The sequence below is a fragment of the Vigna unguiculata genome, chromosome 10 (genome assembly GCF_037176805.1).
Source record: "Vigna unguiculata cultivar grain cowpea cultivar isolate G323 ecotype 2 chromosome 10, ASM3717680v1, whole genome shotgun sequence".
In the NCBI taxonomy this organism is placed as follows: domain Eukaryota; kingdom Viridiplantae; phylum Streptophyta; class Magnoliopsida; order Fabales; family Fabaceae; genus Vigna; species Vigna unguiculata.
Genome location: NC_140801.1, coordinates 44337416 through 44360721, shown reverse-complemented (window position 1 = coordinate 44360721; position 23306 = coordinate 44337416). Strand labels below are relative to the sequence as shown.

At 27.6% G+C, this 23306-nt stretch overlaps 2 non-coding genes across 2 annotated transcripts; both read right to left on the bottom strand.

Annotated features, from left to right (window-relative positions):
• Positions 1-1750: 1750 nt before the first annotated feature.
• On the bottom strand, positions 1751-1824 carry TRNAV-AAC (transfer RNA valine (anticodon AAC)). Its single transcript has one exon. It is a non-coding gene; the product is annotated as a tRNA-Val (tRNA).
• A 2305-nt stretch (positions 1825-4129) lies between these two features.
• On the bottom strand, positions 4130-4203 carry TRNAV-AAC (transfer RNA valine (anticodon AAC)). The gene has a single exon. It is a non-coding gene; the product is annotated as a tRNA-Val (tRNA).
• Positions 4204-23306: the final 19103 nt, after the last annotated feature.

Below are 23306 nucleotides of genomic sequence, written 5' to 3'. Positions count from 1 at the left end.
ATAAAATCACTTTTCAACCAAACACGTCTAAAGCCAACCTCCTAAGAATACTCAATAACTAGAATGGCTCACATGATTTCAGCATAAAAAGAATTTTGCACCCAAAAAAAACATAGAAATTATCGATATATTCACTTATACTACCTCTAAAAAAGTTAGCACAAGCTACAAGACCAAGACTTCCTCAAGCTGCGCCATCAATATTCACCTTAATCTAACCAACATCTGGGGAATTACCAAAGAACTTATATATGAGAAGAAATTCTCCCTGTCTAGTGGTTATATTAAAAGATATTAGAATAAAAAATTCATGCATATATTTTTTCATATGTTTCTGTGGTGATAGGTTCAACCAGTCGGCCTAATGCCGAATCAGATACGTTATGAGGAGAAATAGTAGATCAACTTAGATACCACACAAGTAGTAAAGGATATTAAAGAGGAGATTAAAGACATTGATCAGATAACATATCATAGGGAGTAAAGGAGTGCATTAACAAGGCATTAAGGAAGTATTAAGGGGACCAAGAAGCTAAGGAGACTAAGGGAAGGTAGGATAAATAAGGGCACATGGCAAGGAAAAAGAGGAGTACACTTTGAATGCTCTGGTTGATTGGATTGATCGAACACCGGTCCTTTTGGCCAGAACCATTTGCAAATAATATCTTACAAGAACCAATACCGTAACACTATGCGTTTCCAAAGATGAAGATGTTCACAAGACATCAGGACCCTTGGAGCACGTAAAAATGTTTCTCAGGTTGAGTTGGTGAAAAACATTTATGTGGCAAAACTAGTTTTTCCGACTTGAACTAAGGTGCATATGGGATCAGACGAGGAAGTCCAATTCCATTTCAATAAAACACGTGGACATGATATGGATAATTGTTACACATTAAAGAATCAAATTGAAAGGTACATAAAGAAGGGATTTTGGAGATGTTTCAGAAGCGTGATCATCAACAAGGAGTAAAATAACCTAGTGTCACACGTGAATGATACAATGGTCAAGTCAGAAAAGAAAAATGATCAAATAAAAGACTTTAAAAAGTTCTTCAACATAATAAACAAGAATTTACGTTTTTATTTTAATTAAAAATGTCGTCGTAAATATACTTTTTTTTTTCTCACTGATGATGAAGTTTTTAATAAAGCATGAATAAAAATAAGAAATGTCACAAGTTTACATTGGAACTTTCCTTTGTCAAAGTGCTGAATTTCTTTTTTCTTTGGAGTTATGCAAGTCTTGCATGTAATCATCGTGCTAGATTTGTCATCTTTATTAGTTTTATAGTTTACTTTTCCCTTAAAAAACAGAATTGGGCCCTTTGATTGCAGTAAAATCCGAGATATATATATATATATATATATATATATATATATATATATATATATATATATATATATATATATATATATATATATATTGTTTTTCAAGGTTGCAGTCGTTAAACTGGTGGGGGACACAGTTTGATGAAATTTCTGTGAAAGACAAAGATTCCATAACTTGAAGAACAGCTTCTGAAAAGTTTAGAGATGCATTCTTGAATATACTACTTCATGTCACACTCTTGTTTCTTTAAAAGTAACTTAAGTTCCGTAGAGAAAACAATTCTGCATTCTCCGTTGAAGTTCCTTCAATTTGGACTCAAATTTACATCTTGTTGAATATAGTGTTCACCATGAAATGTTAAAAGATTAGTTTTAGATTAAGAAATGAAAAAAAACAAGCATAAAATATGATGAAAATTGGCGTCGCCCGGACTTGAACCGGAGACCTTCAGCGTGTTAGACTGACGTGATAACCAACTACACCACGACACCATATGCCTTAAAATTTCTGTTAACAATTTGTGGATAAAACAATGAATAATTTATTCCTGAAAATACATTGTACCTGCAAGTTGGCTTTTAAAAGCAAAAAATCGATAAAAAAAAGTCCCTAAAATTAGAAAAATGTGAGCCACACGTAATATGATATGTGCCTGTGAGAATGATGTATGTTGGATATTAAATGAGATGGTGTTTATAAATTATGAATGTATTAAGGAAGATTAATTACTTTATTCAACACATAAAATCACCTTTCTCTTTTCATGTCCTGATACAACAAAACATGTACGGAGGAAAACCCATGAAGCTTTACGATGATTCTTGTGACATATTCGATTAAGACCTTTACCTCGCTGCAAATACTATTATCGAATGATAAATTTTGAGATTTCAGTGAAGTTTCTTCATTACAACAACTTTTTCACTCGACAATTGGGCTCAATAGTAGTAGTTGATGTTAAAGCCCTCAATTGCTTCATTAATGTCTTCATGCACCTCCATTTAGCCATTTCATAGAATTGTGATGTGTTTCATTTACATTTATTTTTTTCTTCTCACTGTAAATTAAATCATAGTTTCCATACGTACTTAATTCGAGACAACTATTTTAGAATATTTAAGAGTTAAGATTCTCACACAATAAAAAATAATAGAATTATAAAGGATATTATGAGAATACGTTTTTTTAATTTGTACGTTGTACAATTTTATTTGTTAATCTATCTTTTTGTTTTTCTTTTTTCTCTCACACATTCTTAATGACTTACCGTAAAAGAACTTTATGACCAGATATATAATTTTAATTCTTTTTATAACCTAATGTTCATTAAATTGATCTTTATTTTATTTTATTATAACTTTTCATAATAACTAATAAATCGTTATATTTTATTAAATCACAATGAGAATCATTATCATATTTCAAATAAGTCACGTAATAAAATAAATTCATCGAATAATTTTAACACTATCTTTTTCCCCTCCACCAGCTTACCTCCTTTCTTCTTCCTACACCTTCATCGATGTCCCCATCTTTTTTCTCTACCTCCATCAGCGTTCCCTCACCTTGACTTGCCTCCCTTCTTCTCATTCCACCTCTACTGGTACCCACTTCTTCCCCCATTTTCAATGTCGCCTCCTTCTTCCTCCATCTTTGAAACCCCTTCCTTCACCAGCACCACCTAGTCATCACCTTCTTCTTCCTCCATTCTTCACCATCTTTTTCCTCCAAAAAAAAGTATCCCGAAATAGAAACAATATGGTCTCTTTTGTGAAATCAACACTAACAACTTTAGGAGGTGACCACGTGTCTCTCGTAAATATTAGAAAAAAACATTTAAGATTTATATTCTTATAATATTTTAAATAATTGTATTTTATTTAACAATTAAATATAATAATTTTATTCAATTTATAATTAAATTTAATAATTTATAATTGAATTTCAAAAATAATTAATAAAAATGTCAATTTTAGAAAAAATATTAGTATAATTTTTATAAAAGATATTAAATTTGGTGTCAATTTGAAAGAAACAAAACTGATTCATTTTAACCAAAATTGGAATGAAAATGAACAAAAATAATGAATATAGACACTAAACTGAACAAAAATAATGAATATAAAGATTAAAATGAACAAAAAAAAAATAACACAACCACAAACTGACACGTGACATTGACATTGACACGTGACACAATTATGACTTGACATTGTAGACAATTTTTTTAAAATTAAAAAAAAATAAATTTTTTTTAAAAAAATTAGAAAAAAAAAGAGCTAACATGTGACATGTACCGTTAAAAGACATTAATTATTTAAAATCATTAGTAAAAAAAATCAAATTAACCAAAATTTGATGAAAATGAGGACCAAACACAAAACAAAAAAGAAGACTAAATTAAATAAAAATAACGAAAATAAGGATAAAATATTTAAGCCAAATACTGGTTAAAGTGTTTATTAAAATATTTTGTGAAGAAAAAAGAAAACTTCACTAAAACATTCATATTTTTGTGAAGAATGCTTCCACTCATATCATTCCATTTAAATCCACAAAGTGTTCATTGAGATTTGAAATATTTGTGTAATCATTCCACCAACCACTCTTGATCAAAGCCTGTCTTTCCTGGTTGGAAGGATGAGTATTTTTTGTTGAAGAAACTACATCAGGTGCATAAAAGAAGAAGGATAATGTAAACATGTGAATAAAAGGGAAAATACAGATTGTAAATCCTTGAAAAAGCTATAGTTTAGATTCAGTAAGAAATGAAAATACCAAACGTATAACTAAATTTGGCGTCGCCCGGACTTGAACCGGAGACCTTCAGTGTGTTAGACTGACGTGATAACCAACTACACCACGATACCACATGCCTTAAATTTTGACTCAGTTTTTCTTCCCATAAATAATGTATAGTTAGTTCCAAAAATGATAATATACTAACAAGTTAGTTCTGTCCTGCTTTTTTCATGTTTATATTCTTGTTGGTTCTCACAGGTATGAGTAACGTGAAAGAGGAAAAAAACAGAAAATTAATCTAAATACATGAAGATTTAGTATGAGAGTTGTTATTACAACTCCATAAATCTCTTTAAGTGTACAAGAAATTTAGACAATTATTTGTGTGTCAGGATAAATCACATTAAATTTGTTATATATTTTAATTTTTTTAGGTGTTTAAAAGCACATATGTCCACTTGCCTTCTTGTTCTTCAGATCAAGATGTGTCCTATACCAGTTGTGTCGATACGACTTCTTTCTATATGACTTGGATGTACTCGGTGGGACAGTCTACAAATATACTCTACGCTAAGTTAGTGTTATCTATAACAATATATAAAGGGGATTCCCCTTTTTGTGTCCACTTTTTAAAATACCGATTTTACCCTTTAAATATAACAATTTTTTAAATTTTTTAAAATTGACCGTTACTTTTACAAAAATTTTATAAAATCAGATGTCTCTACTTCTTCTTTATTTATTAATGGTTATTCTTTTATCTGTTCTGATATATTTCACTTTATTTTTAATAAATATAATTCTAATATATGTATATATATTAACTTAATAACATTATCATATTATCACCTACTAATATAATATCACGTATATTTAAAAAATATATACACAGGCGCGATAGCGCCTGTGTTACGCTAGTGTTATAAATGAGAGTATAATAATAAATGAATTTGCTGACATAAGTGACTATATATAGTACTTAGATGAGCTTTGATTAATGGACTTAGAGTCTTTACCTTGTTTTAAGATTTTATAATTTGTTTAATTATCTTTAATCCTCATTTATTTAATTGTGATCTATCCTGCTGCCTATTTGAACATTCAAGTATTCTATCCCATGTTGTGATACTTTGTCGAAGTGTCTTCGACCCTCTGATTTATTCGGATATGTAGTCCGCCCGAGGTGTCCTTCTCCTTATCCTAGTACAATTTTTATTTAATTTTTTTATTTTATTTATAGACACATTTCACTAAAAGAAATTACTTCCATTATGTGATCTCTAATGATCTTCCGAAGTTAAATTCAAATTTCAGAATCTTATGTCATTAATATGGATAAGATTTAGCGTTGCAAACTTTGGCTTAGGTGGTAAATATTTTTCGCAATTTCCACTAAATTAACAAAAGTAGTTGATAGAAGACTATCTCCTTTTTAACTTTAAGTGATACGAATTTGAGGACAAATTCTCTTCAAGTAGATGACTATCCCTAGATTCTGTATATGAAGAACTTGAAGATGAACCTTTACAATTCAAAGGACTTATGACAAGGGTAAAAAACAAGAGATTGGAAGATGAAATCTATTCAAAGGCTCTTGATGCTACAAGCAACTGGAAATTCAAAGGATATGAAGATTATGGCTTGGAGCACATTTGAAGGATAATTTTTAGAAAAATTAATTAATGTTTTTGGACTTTGGGTTTTTCTTTTAGAAATTAGTTATGTTTCTATGTTTTTGGGCTTTCTTTTATAAATTAGTCTATGTTTTTTATGTTTTTGGGCTCATACCTTTTTGTGGAGTTCTCATGTTTTCTTAAACTTATGGGCCTATATATAAAGGTACAAAAAACTTATATAGAAACTTTTGAGTCATATTATATGCATTTGCATTATTTGAGAGAGAATTCTCTTAGTTCTTGGATTAGAACTCTGATTCTTATCAAAAATTAACATCTTTGTGGCGAATCTTCACTTGATTTGTTAATCTGCTAGATTGTGACATCCTCCATCTCTGTCTTATTCCGTGTTCTTCTCTGATTTATTTTCATTGTGATTTTGGAAGATTCAAATTCAGAAACGATTATACTCTTTTCTGGATAAGATTGTATCAATAATGTTGATTGTAAAACCCTAGAAAATGGTATTTTTAGAGTGGAAGTGGTTTAAAAATAGTAAACTCGATTATTTTAATATTTAAAATGATTACAGTATAAATAAAATTGTTATAAAAGAATTTCATTATTTTAAAACACTACTTCTCTAGAAACCACTTTTCTAGAGTTCTCTGAATTCGCTCTAGGAGTTCTATCTCTCTGGTCATCTGATTGAAGAACTGAGACAGTAGGATTGATCCTCTTGACAAACTCTTCAAGTTAGACCAATCAATTTTTCTGTTCGCGTAAGTTAAGTTTTCGCTCTCTTTTTGGTTTTTTTTTTTGTTGCATGTGAGTCCTCTTCCACTTTCATGTGTCGTTTTAATAATTAGTATGAGTCTTTGTTGATCAATGATTTTTTTACGTGTAGATAAAACATCATGATCGTTCATGTGATGTGTCTATGTGTAGATAAAACATCCTTTGGAGTTAGAGACGTTTGACGTTTATAAAGTTATTTAAGCAAGATAATAGGTAAGGGAAACTAATTACACTGTTTTAAGTTATATACATGTTTAAAATTATTTGTTACATTGTTGTACTGTGATTTGCTAGCATGAATTGAGTTGTATGATGAAATTCTTAAATATTGTAGGATTGTACTGAGAATTTGAGGTTGTATCTAAGTTGTGGTATGACATGACATATGTGAAATTATGGTATATGGTTGAATTCTGTTTGTCTAGATTTGTTGGTGGTTGTGTTGCAAATAAGATCAATTGATATGGATGTTTGTGATAGACTTGAGTTTGATCTATGCTTGCTTGGCATCAGTGAAGGTCTAGGGAAAGTTTATAAATTCCCTTGGGACTACAACATTATGTAGAAGTCTGATTCTGCAGAACTATGTAGACCTGCTGGGTGAGCATTACTCGCTGGGTGAGTTTCAAGTTAGGGGTTCATTGACTTTTAATTCGCTACCCGAGGAAATACTTGCTAGGCAAATTTGTTTGAAAAAATTTCCTTGGAGCTCTAGTGATAAACTCATAACTCACTAGGCGAGCAGTCTATAACTGGGCGAGAATTTACTTTTAGTCCCGCGAGAAGATGTGCAAATGATGATTGATCTATTTTAGAAGCTTTGTAACTTTTATGAATGATTGCTTTAGAAATGATTAGTATATGAGATGTAATATGAGATTATTTATGAGATTAAATTGAGATTGGTTTATGCTAATCTGAGGAGGATTAGCAATGGTTGTAGTAGTGTATGCATTGGTGTAGGGATTGTCTTGACAATTATCTTGATACTCTAATAACCATTCAAATTATCAAGTAGAGAGGAATGAAGTATGTGGTGAGAGGCACCTCTGGAGGATGAGGAGAATCTATTAGGTTGGTGGAAGGTCTCAGTGGGACGCTATTGTAAGTGGTTAGTCTTGTTTAGAACTAGAAATGTTTGGTTTGTATAATTAATATATTTATAGTCCTATCAATTATAATATTGTATTAATATATTTTATACATTGGTTCATCTGTTTTGAACATTAAGGTGAAACTTCCTATTTTATTAGTTTTATGCTGCAAAAATTGGGATGTTATATTGATCATCGGTAAAAGGACATGCTTATAGTAAGAGAACAAGTTGAAACTTTTTTAATTTTTAGGAACAAATTAAAACACAAAATTTAGAGAAGAAAACATAATTTATTTAGAATCTAACATTGGACAGATATGCAACCTTGTTTATAAGATTGAAGTCCATAGAATGCAAACATTAGTCCTTGAATTGAGTTATTCAGAAAACACATTTGGAGTAAGGATGAGTATTGTTTGAAGAAACTACATGAGCTGCATAAAAGAAGAAAGAGCATCTAAACAACATGTGAATAAAAGGGACAGTTTTCATTATTAAGATTAAGATCTATAAAGTTATATCATGCGGGGTTTTATATGAATTATTAAAATTTAAAACATCATGCATATTTATATTTATTATTTTTTGTAAGAATTTAGTAAATGTTCTGAGCCTTTCAATCCATATTAAATTTAAATGATTGGCTGCGGTAAGACTGACGTGATAACCAACTACACCACAACTATGAAAATTTTCAGTCAATATTTCTTCACATACAAAATAATAATTAATTCAAAAAATTGTAGTGTACTAACAAAAGTTGGTTTCTAAAAGTAAAAACTTAATAAAAAAGTCCCTAAAACTAAAAAATGTCAGCCACACCTAATAACATATGTGATTCTGCTGTATGTTCGATTTAAAATATGATGGTGTGTATAAATCTATATCTTAAATCTTGTGAATGTATTGAAACACGAACACCTCTTTTAGTTAAGGATTAAAGAATATTACCATTCTTCATTATCTCAACAAATTAAGTTAATGTTTAACCTTAAGTATTTTTAGATAACATTGTAAAAATTAATTATTACATTTGATATATTGTTTTTAAGGTTTGAAACTTTGATGTTATCTTAAAAATTTGTTTAAATTGGTTTAGGAAGGAAGATGTTTATAACTTCTATTAAGTGTGAGAATTTTATGCATATCCAAAGTTTGTCACCGAAGGACTCAACAGTAAGAGTTGACATAAAACCCTCGATTTTATTTCATAGACAGAGTTCATGTTCCTAAATGTAGATAAATTATAAAATTATAAAACAATTTAACATATTTTGAGTCCCCTAACCGAAATATAGTACTACAACAAAAATTACTTTAAACAACAACACAAAATTGTGAGTTAAATCACAAAAGTTGTAGGTTAAAGTTTAGACAACAATTTTTTAGACCTAGTCTAGGTGAGCGTTGCTGTAGATAATAAGTCACGGTTTTCAGTACGGTAACAATTTTAAAATCGTTGTTTAAAATCTTTATAAAATCTTTATAAAAGGCAATAATTTTAACATACATGTTTTTCAAAACTTCACATTTTAACACTGTGAATTCTTGGCGTTTTCCGTCTAAAATCAAAAGGAGGGAAGAAATTCAAATTTTTGCGTTTTTGGAACTAAGTTTTGCATTTTCAATAAAAAAGGACATAGGGAATATCTACTATATATCTAAGAAAAGGTTAGTATAATGAAGTTACTAAACTGGCCATTCCAATTCGTTGACACGTGTCCCAAATGGAGGGTTTTTTCGTCTTTTCGATGTTTAAGCTTTCCCGCTTCTTCCCTCCTTAATGGCTGACAATTTTTTGAATGATTCCACATTTAATATTTTATTAAAATATTGATATTGATTGAATGTTGATTGACGTGTTGGCTGCAGTTACTATTCTTCTTCTTCTTCTCCAAGAAAAAAAAAACTATTTTCAATCTTCTTCTACAAAAGTTGACAGATCTAGAAAAAAACCCTCCAACCTCAAGGTTGTCTCCTTCTTTTTCTTTTTTGTCTCCTGTTTGTGTCGCCATATCGAGATGAAGGTAAGTTATAATAACTCAACTTTGTTTTCGAATTCTCCTTCTCGGTCTTCATAAAAGGTATTTTTACTTCTTCTCAAAACTTATCCTTCTTCATCTTAACAATGGATCAAACGTTAGACATTGTTAATTTCTATTTACTTTTGTTTTAACCGAACTTTGTTTCTATTTCGTCTCTGTAGGTCTCCTTCATCAAATGGTATTCTTTTGCTTTTTATTTGGTGAAATATATCTAAACATCCTTGCCGCCGTTCTTAGATTTTGAGTCGACTTTCTTTTGGGTCTGCAGAAAGCATTAAAGGATATATTTGTTGGATTTTTTTTATTCATTTCCAATCGGGTTAGTTGGGTATATTTTTATGTTTTTGTTCGATACTTAGGGGTTTGCTAATTTTTTTTTTCGTAAAAAGCTTTGGTTTGTTGCTGAAATCGTTTCTTGCTTTTGTAGACTAGAGGATTTCAGACCCAAATGGCTAAATGGATCGAAGTTTGTTGCTGCATCATAACAAAATCAAGTTATTGCAATTTCATCTTTTATGTCCTTCTTCACATGTTATTGTTTGCAATTAGGCTCATTGTTTGTTTGAAATTTTTAGAATGGATGGGTACAATGACAGAAGGCAATTTTATAGAACCAGAACAAAACCTTTCGGCCTCAAGGTTAGTTCTCCTTCTTGGATTTTTTTTTCTTACTTTTTGAAAGACATTTTCAGATTTGCTCTTACTTTTTCTTCACGAAAGCTTTAATTTTTTTTGAGGATTTTTGTGTTGAAGATGGTGTACCGTGGATTAGTACATTTTAGTAGTTGTTGAAAGTCAATAGCTTGAGTTTTCTTTCTTCTTCTTCATGGTCTTCTTCTATTCTGTTTCGTATACCTATCATTGTGGATTGAAGAAAAGGTTAAACCTTTTGATTTTAGAAGACATATTTACTATTTTTCGTTTTTAATCTCAGTGTTGTGTGTTTAGTTGCTTCTTTGATGTTTATGGTTGTGGATTGAAGAATCAAACATGCTTAACAGAATTAGATTTGTAATGTCTATGCAGGTGTTGGTTGATTTCAAGGAAAATCCCAAGGCTGCACAGGAATATACGAAGAATCCTATGATGATGAATAAGATCCAAAAGGTGGTCAATGTTGGAATTGTCCAGATGAGGTAAATTTGTAGAAGAAAGACAATATTTGTTTGAAATTAAAAAATTAGGAAATTTTGATTTTTTTTTTTGCCGTGTTTTGTTTTAGTGTACTTCTTACTCCTTTTTTATATTTTATTTTGACATGATTTTATTTTAATTCAATCGGGGTGTGTTGTTTAAACTTTATCTTTTGGTTTTAACGAGTTCGTCATAATTTTGGTTATTGTAGTTGCTTGGGTGTACGACAAGTATAGGGCATATGTGAAGCTTGGAGAAGAATCTGAATACATTAAGATGACCTTCCGAGGGGACTACAGAAAGGAACACATTAGTATTATGTGGAAAATTAGTATGGGTACCCTATATCTGAATTTTATGTGTTGAGAATTTCTATCCATCTTCAAGGGAAAAAAAATAAACTACTCAACAACCATAAATATGTTTTAGTAGATTTGCATCTTTTCCTTATTTATATTTTGTAATTAGGATCATTAGTATTTATTCTAGCCATCTTTGCCTATTAAAACACATATTTCTGACCAATCAGGCATAACAAATATTACTTTCTTCTAAATTACATAATATGAGAGCTTTGGTTTTGATGTTGAATCAAAAACTATTTGATTCAAGCTATTAGCATGGATGGTGTTGATCTTGCATGCTCCGTTTTTAACTCAATTGCAGGAGGAGTGTGTTTCTTTAGTTAATTCAATTGCAAACCCAAATGTTGCATTTGATGTAACAGAAAAAGGCAACAAGTCACTTGAGTTGAAGATTCAAAATCAGGTGCTCTAAAAAATGTCTCTGACGAGCATGAATTGTTGTGGTGGTATGTCTTGCATTTTCAACATTATTTTTTTATGACAGTTATTTCCAATTTATCTTCTTCATATTTCTATCTTATAATTTCAAATTCTATTGACTATTCTTTTTGCTTCTCAAACTTAAATCTATACAATAATGATAGGATAGGCAACTCAAGAATCTGTAATGGGTATAAAGATGAAAGTAATAGTATTCTTCATTAACAATGGCAATTACAACGTCCACTGGTGATAGAAGGTTAACTATGACTTTTATGTTAATGTTGATAATAGAAGTGAAAAATATTTTGTGATCTTTGAGACAAAATTGTTGTTATTGTTGTTAATGTAATAACACAATGTTAGGCTGCCTGTTAACAAAGATAATGATACATTGGTACTGGCGTATGATACAAAGGACCAAATTCATAATGTAGTTCTAACTAAACAGGTTAGACATATAGATGTTTGTGAAGTTCTGCATGAACTTCGTTGATAGTGTATAAAGTTTAATCAGATGAATTTTCTTAAGCTGGATTTAGATAAATATTATTTACTTCCAAGCTTTTCTAACTTAAATCATTGGTTGATTTTGTGTTTATGGTATTTAATCTAAATATTTATGTAATTGTTCTGTTTTCTACCATTGTAGGGAGCATACCAACATGACTGTTAGAGTAAACTATAGAGGTATGATTCCCTGTCATCACAAATGCAATTATCTAAGTCCTTATTTTCTTGACTCTTGCATCTTTGTTTAAGAGTTCATTCGATATTCGATTTCATTGTTTGATTTCCAAATTGCTGGGATATAATCTCATTAAAGATTCTAAATTTTGTTTTAGATGAATAGAGGAACAATTATTATAGATGCTATCACCTACATTGAGATGCTGCAAGACAAAGTCTAGAGTCTTATCACTGATTCTGTTTTGTTGTTTTGCAATTAACTTTGGTTCACTGTATCTCATAAACTTGGGATATTTCAATTATCCTTCTTTGAATTGTAATGTATTAGCTATAATTATCTCTGTGTATATCATTTTAACACTGAATTCTGAATTGTACTAAGAAAATACGTATCTTTAGCATTAAAATGAATGTTCTATTTTTTTGTTAGAAATTTTATAACATTAAAAACGTTGTATGTAAATATTGTGGTGCTGATAATTGACTTTTTCAATGTTTGCAAGATATAACTTATGCTAAAACTTTGGAATGATAATTAATGGCAAGATTTGTTAAGATCCTATGAGATCTTATTTTATTGTAATAATGATTACAATATTAGTGGCAGAACACATGATTAGTTTATGTCAATTAAGATTCATAAACCATTCTTCCATTTCAATTATTTTAGAACCAAAATTTGTATTTCTTTCATATATTTGTTAATTTCTAACACCAATTATGTACAAGCATTTGATTAACTTTTTAACAACTTAACAAGTAATTATAAAATAAACAATCTATCTGTTTAGCGAAATACCTAAATAACTTATAATATAATATATTTATAATCTAAAAGATACACCATCATAAGTTCATATTATAATCATCATTTTAAATTGATACATTTAGTTACTAAATTTAAATTTACGTTTATATTATTAAATTATATTTATGTTAGTGTAATTTTACTATCTATATTTCAAAAAATAAAATGGTTATTCTTAAAATGATATAGATAAATATATAAAATAATGTTCCTTTAAATATTATTCTTATGAGGAGACTTATAAAGAAAATATCTTTATTGATAAAAATTCAATTTAGTAATGATTTGGGCTCATAGATATACAGATTGGAATTTGATTTATACGATCAATAATTATATGATTTATTTAAAAAAATCATTAATTGAACAGTTAATTTCATTAATTATTTTTACTTTTTTCTAACTCAATAAATTATTTTTTATCCTTTAATTTTTTAAATCTTTTAAATTTATACATTTACAGTTAACAATTATATTATTAATTTTAAAATCAATGTTTGGAACACGTTGTGATGAAAATCAATGTCAGCTACGAATAAAATTGAGTGTGCGGTTCTCTTTCATTTTTTCTCCTATGCTAATATTTATGTGGACGTGTGTTAATGTTGTTGTTGGATGGTGATGGTAAGTCATATATTTTGTGGAATTTGACTTGCTTTATTTCAATTACTTTATATTCAAATTGTTTGTAGTCATATTTAGTTACCTAATCTAGACGACTTACGGTTCAAAATTTTGATTTAGCTTGATAGCTATTAATCTCATACACTAAATAATTAAACCATTTAAATATAATTATTCCAAAAAATTGCCAATTTAAATATAATAACAATATTATTTATTTTTGAAATATAAAAAAAATAAAAAAAAACAGCAACCATCCGCGCGTATTATTAATATTATCATTATAATTATTAATTATTAAGTATTTATATTATTATTATTATTATTATTATTATTATATATCTATAAGTGTTTCTATTTAAAAATTTTAACATCAATTTTATATTGTATTTATTTTAGGGTTAAATATGTTTTTGGTCCCTCAAGTTTCAGCGAAATTTGGAATTAGTCCCTCATCAAAACTTTTGACCAATTTAGTCTTTCATTTTTCAAAATGCGTGAATTTAGTCCTTTTAACCAAATTTTGTTAAGTTTATCTATAGTTTCGAGCGCATTTCATGATAGTATTTAAATTAACATTGAAGCAAAAATGTGTCAAACAAAAATGTGTCAAACAGTATAAATAATTTAAATACTATCATGAAATGCGCTTGAAATGTCAAATAAACTTAACAAAATTTGGTTAAAAGGACTAAATTCACGCATTTTGGAAGATGAAGGACTAAATTGGTCAAAAGTTTTGATGAGGGACTAAACCCAAATTTCGCTCAAACTTGAGGGACCAAAAACATATTTAACCCTTTATTTTATACAGAACCATATTGCACAGTATGTCTAGGGTTTTTATTTTAATGTAATATAATGTGTTTTTATTTAAAAATGTTAACGTCAATTTAATGTTGTATTCATTTTATACGGTACCATAGTACATAATATATCTATATTTTACTTTAGAAATGATTCGTGCATATACATTTTATTTTAATATAATATACATGTGTTTATATCTACATGTTTTTCTATTTACAAATTTTAACATCAATTTCATGTTGTATTTATTTTATACGAGACCATATTACACAATATACACGCATTTTACTTTAATAATGACATGTAGATACGTATTTTATTTTAATATAATATACATATGTTTATATCTACGTGTATTTTTATTTAAAAATTTTAACATCAATCTCATGTTGTATATATTTGTACGGGATCTTATTACACCATATGCATTCGTTTTACTTTATAACGACCATTTGCATTTCATTTTAGTATAGCATACAAGTATTTATATCTACATGTGTCTCTATTTAAAAATTGTAACATCAATCTCATGTTGTATTTAATTTATACGGGACCATATTATACAAAATGTCTACATTTTACTGTGCATACACATCTCATTTAAATATAATATATATGTAAATATATCTACATGTTTATTTATATAAAAAATTTAAAAATTTAACATCAATTTCATGTTATATTTATTTTGTAGAGACCATATTACACAATATACTTACATTCTACTTAAACCACGACCACGTGTACTTGTACTTTTCATTTTAATATAATATATAACTTAAACTTATAATTATAAATTTTAATCATGTAACAATATTATTTTACTATACATTATTTATCAATTAGTATCAATTTCATAATTTAAAACAAACAAATCCATATCTAACTATTATTTTTTAATCTAATTATTATTAATAATAATATTAGTATAATCTACTATTATTAATATATCAAAAATTACATTAATTATATAATAGTAAAATATAATATTATAATTAAAATTTTTATTAATTAAAAAATGCAGTATAATATGCACCAATATTAATAACATATTTATATATTTATTATTTAATACTGTTATTACAACTATTTCTTTTAATTAATTTAACTAAAATAAATTTATTATAATTATCAAATAATCTTATAATAAAATAATAAGTTAATTATCGTACATAATTAAATTAATAAAAATAAACAATTAAATTAATATTTTATTTAGATATATATATATATATATATATATAATAACAAAAAAATCTATTTTAAAAATTACAAAAAAATCAAAAACCACGACATGTACATACGTATTTCATTTTAATCTAATATACATGTGGTTATATCTACATGTGTTTCTATTTAAAATTTTTAATACCAATTTCATGTTGTATTTATTTTATACGGAACCATATTATACAATATGTTTACATTTTACTTTAACCATATGCGTCGATACACATTTTATTTTAATGTAGTATTTATATCTACATGTGGTTTTATTTAAAAAATTTAACATCAATTTCATGTTGTATTATTTTATACGGGACAATATTACACAATATGTCTACATTTTACTCTAACAACGATGGATACACATATCATTTTAATATAATATACATATGTGTTTATATCTACATGTATTTCTATTTAATAATTTTGACATCTATTTCATGTTATATATATATATATATATATATATATATATATATAATAACAAAAAAAATCTATTTTAAAAATTACAAAAAAATCAAAAACCATGTACATACGTATTTCATTTTAATCTAATATACATGTGGTTATATCTACATGTGTTTCTATTTAAAAATTTTAATACCAATTTCATGTTGTATTTATTTTATACGGGATCATATTATACAATATGCTTACATTTTTCTTTAACCATATGCGTCGATACACATTTTATTTTAATGTAGTATACATGTATTTATATGTACATGTGGTTTTATTTAAAAAATTTAACATCAATTTCATGTTGTATTATTTTATACGGGACAATATTACACAATATGTCTACATTTTACTCTAACAACGACGTCCCTAGATACACATATCATTTTAATATAATATACATATGTGTTTATATCTACATGTATTTCTATTTAATAATTTTGACATCAATTTCATGTTATATATATATATATATATATATATATATATATATATATATATATATATATATATATATATATATATATATATATATATATATATATATATATATTATACGGGGCTGTATTACACCATATGCCTACATTTTACTTTAATAAAGACTCATACATACACATTTCAATTTGATATAACATTGAAGTGTTTATATGTACATGTGTTTCTACACATAAATTTTAACATCAATTTTATGTTGTATTTAATTTATAGGGACCATATTACATAATATGTCTATATTTGACTTTAATAATGACCCATATGCATTTTATTTTAGTATAATATACATGTTTTTATTTATATCTACATGTGTTTATATTTAAAATTTTGAACATCAATTTCATGGTGTATATTTTATACGGGACCATATAACACCATATGTCTACATTTTACTTTAATAACGATTCGTGCATATACATTTCATTTCAATATAACATACAAGTATTTATATATACATATGGTTCTGTTCAAAATATTTAAATCAATTCAATATTGTATTTAATTTATACGGAATCATATTACATAATATATCTATATATATGCAATTTAGTCTAATTTAATGATAATATTATTTATTATTATTATTATTATTAATACCATTATTATAAATTTTATAATTAATTAAATTGATAACGTATTTAAATAATAAAATTAATCATTATATGCAATTAAACCAATAATAATAATCATTTAAATAATTGATTTATATAATAATAATAATAAAATTTCTGTTTTAAAAATTACAAAACATAAAAAATAAAAGACACGACCCGTGCGTATGCACGGGTCTCCTACTAGTTTCTAATATAAAAACTTTAATTTTTATTGTATTTTAGACTACATTTTTTTTTGGATTAGCCTACACTTTTTACAAGAAACATTTATATCAATGTTGTTTAAGATAGTTTTTTAAGTCACGTCTAAATAAATGTTACCTTTATTATGTTTAGACAACATTTTTATACCCATGATCTTGTTTAGTATTGTCTAAAGTAATTTTTTGTCGTAATATAGTAAAAATTAGTGGACATGATGTCTATTCTAAACTCAAATCATTAGTACACAAGATTTTGAGATTAGTTAAAAATAATTAACGTAAACTTTGCATATTATAATATATTACAAAGACAACATAAATTGTAACAACGAAGTTTAGCATGAACATAAATAAATAAAGTTGGTATCGCATATTCTTATAGTTAGTGGCACTAATAAATAAATATATATATATATATATATATATATATATATATATATATATATATATAACTTTAAAATATGTTATTTTAGGTTTCTGACATTTGACTAAAGATTTGATGTCATAGCAAGAGACGTTAAATTGACGTCTTTTGTCAATTGCATTTATAACAGACGTTGATTGATGTTTGTTGTAGACAAGGATGTCAACAAGATGAGTATGGTATATGTACTGTCTTATTCGTACCTTATCTGTTGGATAAATATTCGTCCCTTACCCGTATTCATATCTGTGTGGGTATCCGTTATGCAAGTACCCACATATTTTTTTATTATCCACGAGTACTTGCGAATATTTACAAAAAAGAAATTTAATATTTAACAATATATTTTAACGATAAATTCAAATAAAAATACAATGTATAATATTCATAAATTTCAAACAAAGTGCAAATAACCCATTTAATAGTGTTGAATGACAATTAATAAAGAAATGAAGATTTTTTAAAACCAATTGATAAAAAATAACCCATTCAAAATCAATGTGTTAATGTTTTAATCATGTCTTTTATTTTTTTTAATTAAAATTAGAGTATAGTTGGTACGAGTATCCATAGGTACAGATATTATGATACCTGTACCCGCCCCGTTAACATACAAGTATAAAAAATACCATACCCATTACCCACAGATATCTATTTACAATATTCATTTTCTACCTGTTGCGAGTTTTATTCTCAGATTCCCGCATGTATGAATTTTTTTGACATCCCTAGTTGCAGAAACAACAGACATCAATTAACGTATCAATTTGTGGGTTTTTTTAGTTTAAATTTTTCGCAAATATTTTCCTCCAATGAAACAATGAAAAATCAATATACGATATAAAAATACATCACAAAAATTTCTAGAATTTTAGTAGAATGTGTATCTAAAATAAAAGTGTAAAATATATAAAAATGGTGAAAAATACTAAGAAAATAAAAAAGCATACCTTAAACGATGAATTTTTAAAAATTTCATAACCAATATTCCCTTTACAGCTTTCATCACCACATTTTCAATAACTTTCATTTTTGGAACATCTACATCTAAGGTTCTTAGCAAAGCTTATGACCATTTGAAGTTTTTCACCACCAAATCTTCACAACTATGAATCCGTGACCGATATTTCAGAGCCCAACGTGTTGACAAAAGAAGAAGATTGATTAAAAATATTTTGATGATGATAAATATATTGAAGAAAATACTTGAAGATAATACATTTTAAATTTAAAGTTCTTATTGTAATAGACTTAACTTTCTCTAGTTAGTTGTAAGATTGTTAGAAAATAGCCAACTCACAACTCCTCTGAGAAAAACTAAATTTTCACAAAAATCAGTGTGGTAATCGATTACCAACTTACGATAATCGATTACCAACTTAAAACTTTTATTTTTCAAAAATGCACTTAAGATAATCAATTACCACGAATGATAATCGATTATCACAGGCAGTTATAACTTAGCTCTTGCAAAACGACTCAAAATAATCGATTATCATTGGCAATTACAAAATTATTTGTTCAAAAATGTACATGAGATAATCGATTGCCATTTTGGGTAATTGATTACCACTGCAAAACTTTATTTTCGAAAACCACTAGATTAATCAATTATCTTAAGTGGTAATCGATTATCCTTGACAATTTCAGCTCAACTCTTCATTTCTAACTTAGCTTTAGAAAACCTCTTTAAATAGAACTCAATTTCCAACTTCAAAAGTACCTTTTTAAGATTCAGAGTTCTTGTGTTGTGACTACAAAGTGGTGCTCTGTGAGATTCTTAAAAATAGCTTTGAAAAGCCTAGTGTGAGTGAATGATAATTTTTTTAAGTGAGTTCTTAGAAGATTGAGTGTTGTGGTGTTCCTAGAAAAGCTGGTCATCCTCTGTGTTGTTAAGAATCCAAGTGTGAGTTTAAGTCCCACATTGACCAGAAATGAGAAAGTAGAGCACTATATAAGAATCAAGACCCATAAACCCATTGCCTTAAGGTTTTGGGTTGAGAGTGGTGTCAGTGTCTTATGTGGTTAGGCTCAGATCTCATTGGTGTTGTTCTCCCCAGTGAAACCCTCTCCTTATAAACCTAACAAGTGGTATCAGAGCAATGGTTAATATCGACTCAGACGAGTGCAGTATGGTCCTAGTATCGAAAGTCTTCCTGGCAAAGGTCCCAGGTAAGGGTTTTAGATAAGCGTGTCCCGTTAAGAAGAACGACGGTACAAAAAAGGGCAGCCGCTGTCTAAGTCCCACATTGACCAGAAATGAGAAAGTAGAGCACTATATAAGAATCAAAACCCATTGCCTTAAGGTTTTGGGTTGAGAGTGGTGTCAGTGTCTTTTGTGGTTAGGCTCATATCTCATTGGTGTTGTTCTCCCCAATGAAACCCCCTCTGTAAAACCTGACATGTGTGACTCAGGGAAAGTTTTTGTTCATTCCTTGTGTGATTCAAGGAAGGTGTTTTCATCCCTTGTGGATTTCAAGGGAGGTGTCTTGATCTCTTGTGTGATTCAAGAGAGGTGTTTTCTAATTCTTTACTCTTTTATAATATGTTTGTACTCTGATTATTATAGTGATTGAGTTAATCTCTTTGTTTAAGAGATTAACAACTGGACGCATGGTCTTTTGATCCGAACCAGTATAAATATCAGTGCTTATCTTCTTCCCTAAACTCTTTAGTTTTCTGCATTTGCATTTAAAGTAACTGTGACTATAAGTTAATTAGTAAAATTTTTAGAAAATTTTTTAAATCTGTTAAGTTTTATAAAAATCCAATTCATCCCCCTTCTTCATTTTTTACCACTGTTTAGTCATTTCGCTACGCGATACCAACACAACGTTTCATTAGAGTTTAATAAAACCTAATAGAAATTACCACAAAAAAAATTATTGAGTCAAAAAATCATTTTCTAGCTATTTTTAGTTACTTTTACAAAATTTTGGTTAACCTAAAAATACAAAACATAACCTTTAGGGCACACAACAATGATTAGCATTAACCTTAATTGAAATGCAATAGGAGAGAATGAAAGTTTGAGCCCAAACGAGCACCATCCCAGCAAGATTGAGTGAAATGGGTTGAAGAACTTGCTCCTATGGGTTTTGCGTTGTCACTGCACTTTGGTGGAAGGTTTTGTACAAACGAAAAAGAGAAATGTGAGATCATTGATGTTGTTTCTGAAATTTTAAATGTCAAATCCCTCACAATAGATGTTAGTTTCTAATTTGATTTCGGTCCTATGGCCAATAGACGTTAAAAAATGTTGGACCTAGGGTAGTCAACATTTTTTAATATTTGTTGGTCACAGGATCGACGTCAAATTCGAAATTGACATCTATTGTAAGGGATCCGACGTTAATTTGAAAAAATATTTACAAAAATATAATTGCGCATTCTTAGCGTTAAATTTTGGATCATGCGACGTGACGTGGAAGTAATAATATTATAAGCATTTTTTGTACTAGTGTGACTAATATTATTGACTTGTATGAAATGTTTAAAATTCATAGAAAAAATAATGGATATAAAAATGGTGATACCGGTGACAATGTTCTTCACATATTTAATCTTTATTTTAGTTGAAATTAATTGAGACTTAAATAAAAGGTTTGTTATACGATGAATGTAATTGTTTAACATATTTCTTATTGCAAATTTTTGTCAAGAGAAATAGAGCATAATATATTAAATTTTTATGAAAAAATAAAATATTTCATATTAATATATATATATATATATATATATATATATATATATATATATATATATATATAAAGAATCGTAACTTTTTTATATTAAAGTTATAAATTTATTAATCTTGGCTTTATATTTGAGATGTAATATAATGATTAATGTAGTATTTATTATTTTAATGAATCTTATAATTTAAACATTCATTTTTCTTTACTTGATTAATAGGTACACAATGCATTAAGTGTTAGATTATGAATAGTAAAGATTAATCATAAAAAATAAACCCTAAATTAATAGAATAATTCTCAATACTAAAATACAAGTTCTCAATACTAAAATACTGGACAGGAGAGCGTACTTAGTTATTGAGAGAGTAGGTGAAATATTAGCACTTGTAGAGCACATGAAATCAGTGAAGGATCCTTCTTTCTATAACTGTGTTGAGAGCATACTTGTTCTTTTTTTGGTACGGTTATTCTAAAATATATCGTGTATCTGAGTATAGTTTTACGTCATAATAAAAATTGATTAATGAGTATCAATTTTATATCCTTTTTATCAGAGACTAGGGACCTCTCAACAAGTTACTGAATATTTAAATTCATCACAGACTATTCATTAAAAACTCAATATGTATTATCCATAAATTAATAACAATTGTGCAATATAATTGAGATTTACAAATAATATAATTTAGTGATTAATGTTAATTCATGATAATAATAAAATGAAGAATAAAATTTTATATAATAAAATTATATAAAATACAACCTTAGGGTTTAAACCCTGAACCTTAAGTCTCTCGTTAAGTTGTATTGAAATTTTAATATGTGGATTTCGTTTTGTTCTTTGTGAACATATATGATTGTGGTAGATTTAATTTGATCATTTTCATGTTATCTACTTGGAGATCAAAGTGATATGTTGCTAAAATTTTATGAAAATGAAAAATGAGACTTATCGAATGACTTTTCTAATGAGATAAGATGTCATCCTTCATAAAATAGTGAGATGTGCATGCATGCTATAGAGTTCTTGTATTCAATAAATTGGAAAATGGACCACAATTGGATAAACGTAAGTTGTGTCGCTAAAAAGTATGAAAATGGAGTTAAATTTTGGAATTTGTTCAACCAAATTGACCAAATATAAATAGAAAATTATGCGATATGAAATTATCGTAATGTTTGCATAAAGATTATAAATATTTGTACAAGTATTCACTTTGAGGGATATCATAATGCAATATGAAAGATGTGATGATACTAGTTAAGAAAATGAAAAGAAAGATCCTTTTGTAAAGGTTTAATCATATATTCTAACTAGAGTTGTCAAAACGGGTAATACAGCTTGATCCGGCTTCACTCACCAAAGATTGATGATTTAGTGAGCTAACTCAACCCGACTCATTTTTTAGCGAGCTAAAAAATTCGAACCCAGCCCGACCCACCATGGATTGACGGGTTAAACGGGTTGGCTCATGGGTTCACTTAATTAAAAAATATTATTTTTTTATTTTTTTTCAGTCAAAACTAAATTGCAATTCTAATTAAAATCTAAATAAACTTTAATACAGTCCAAATACAAACCAAAATAAAAAAAATACAAATTATTAATGTGTTGGATATAAAAAGAACTTAACATGACCCAAATGTAAAGTTCAACTTAATAAAAAAAATAAAAAACATTTGTGTAACCCTTTTATCTGCGAGT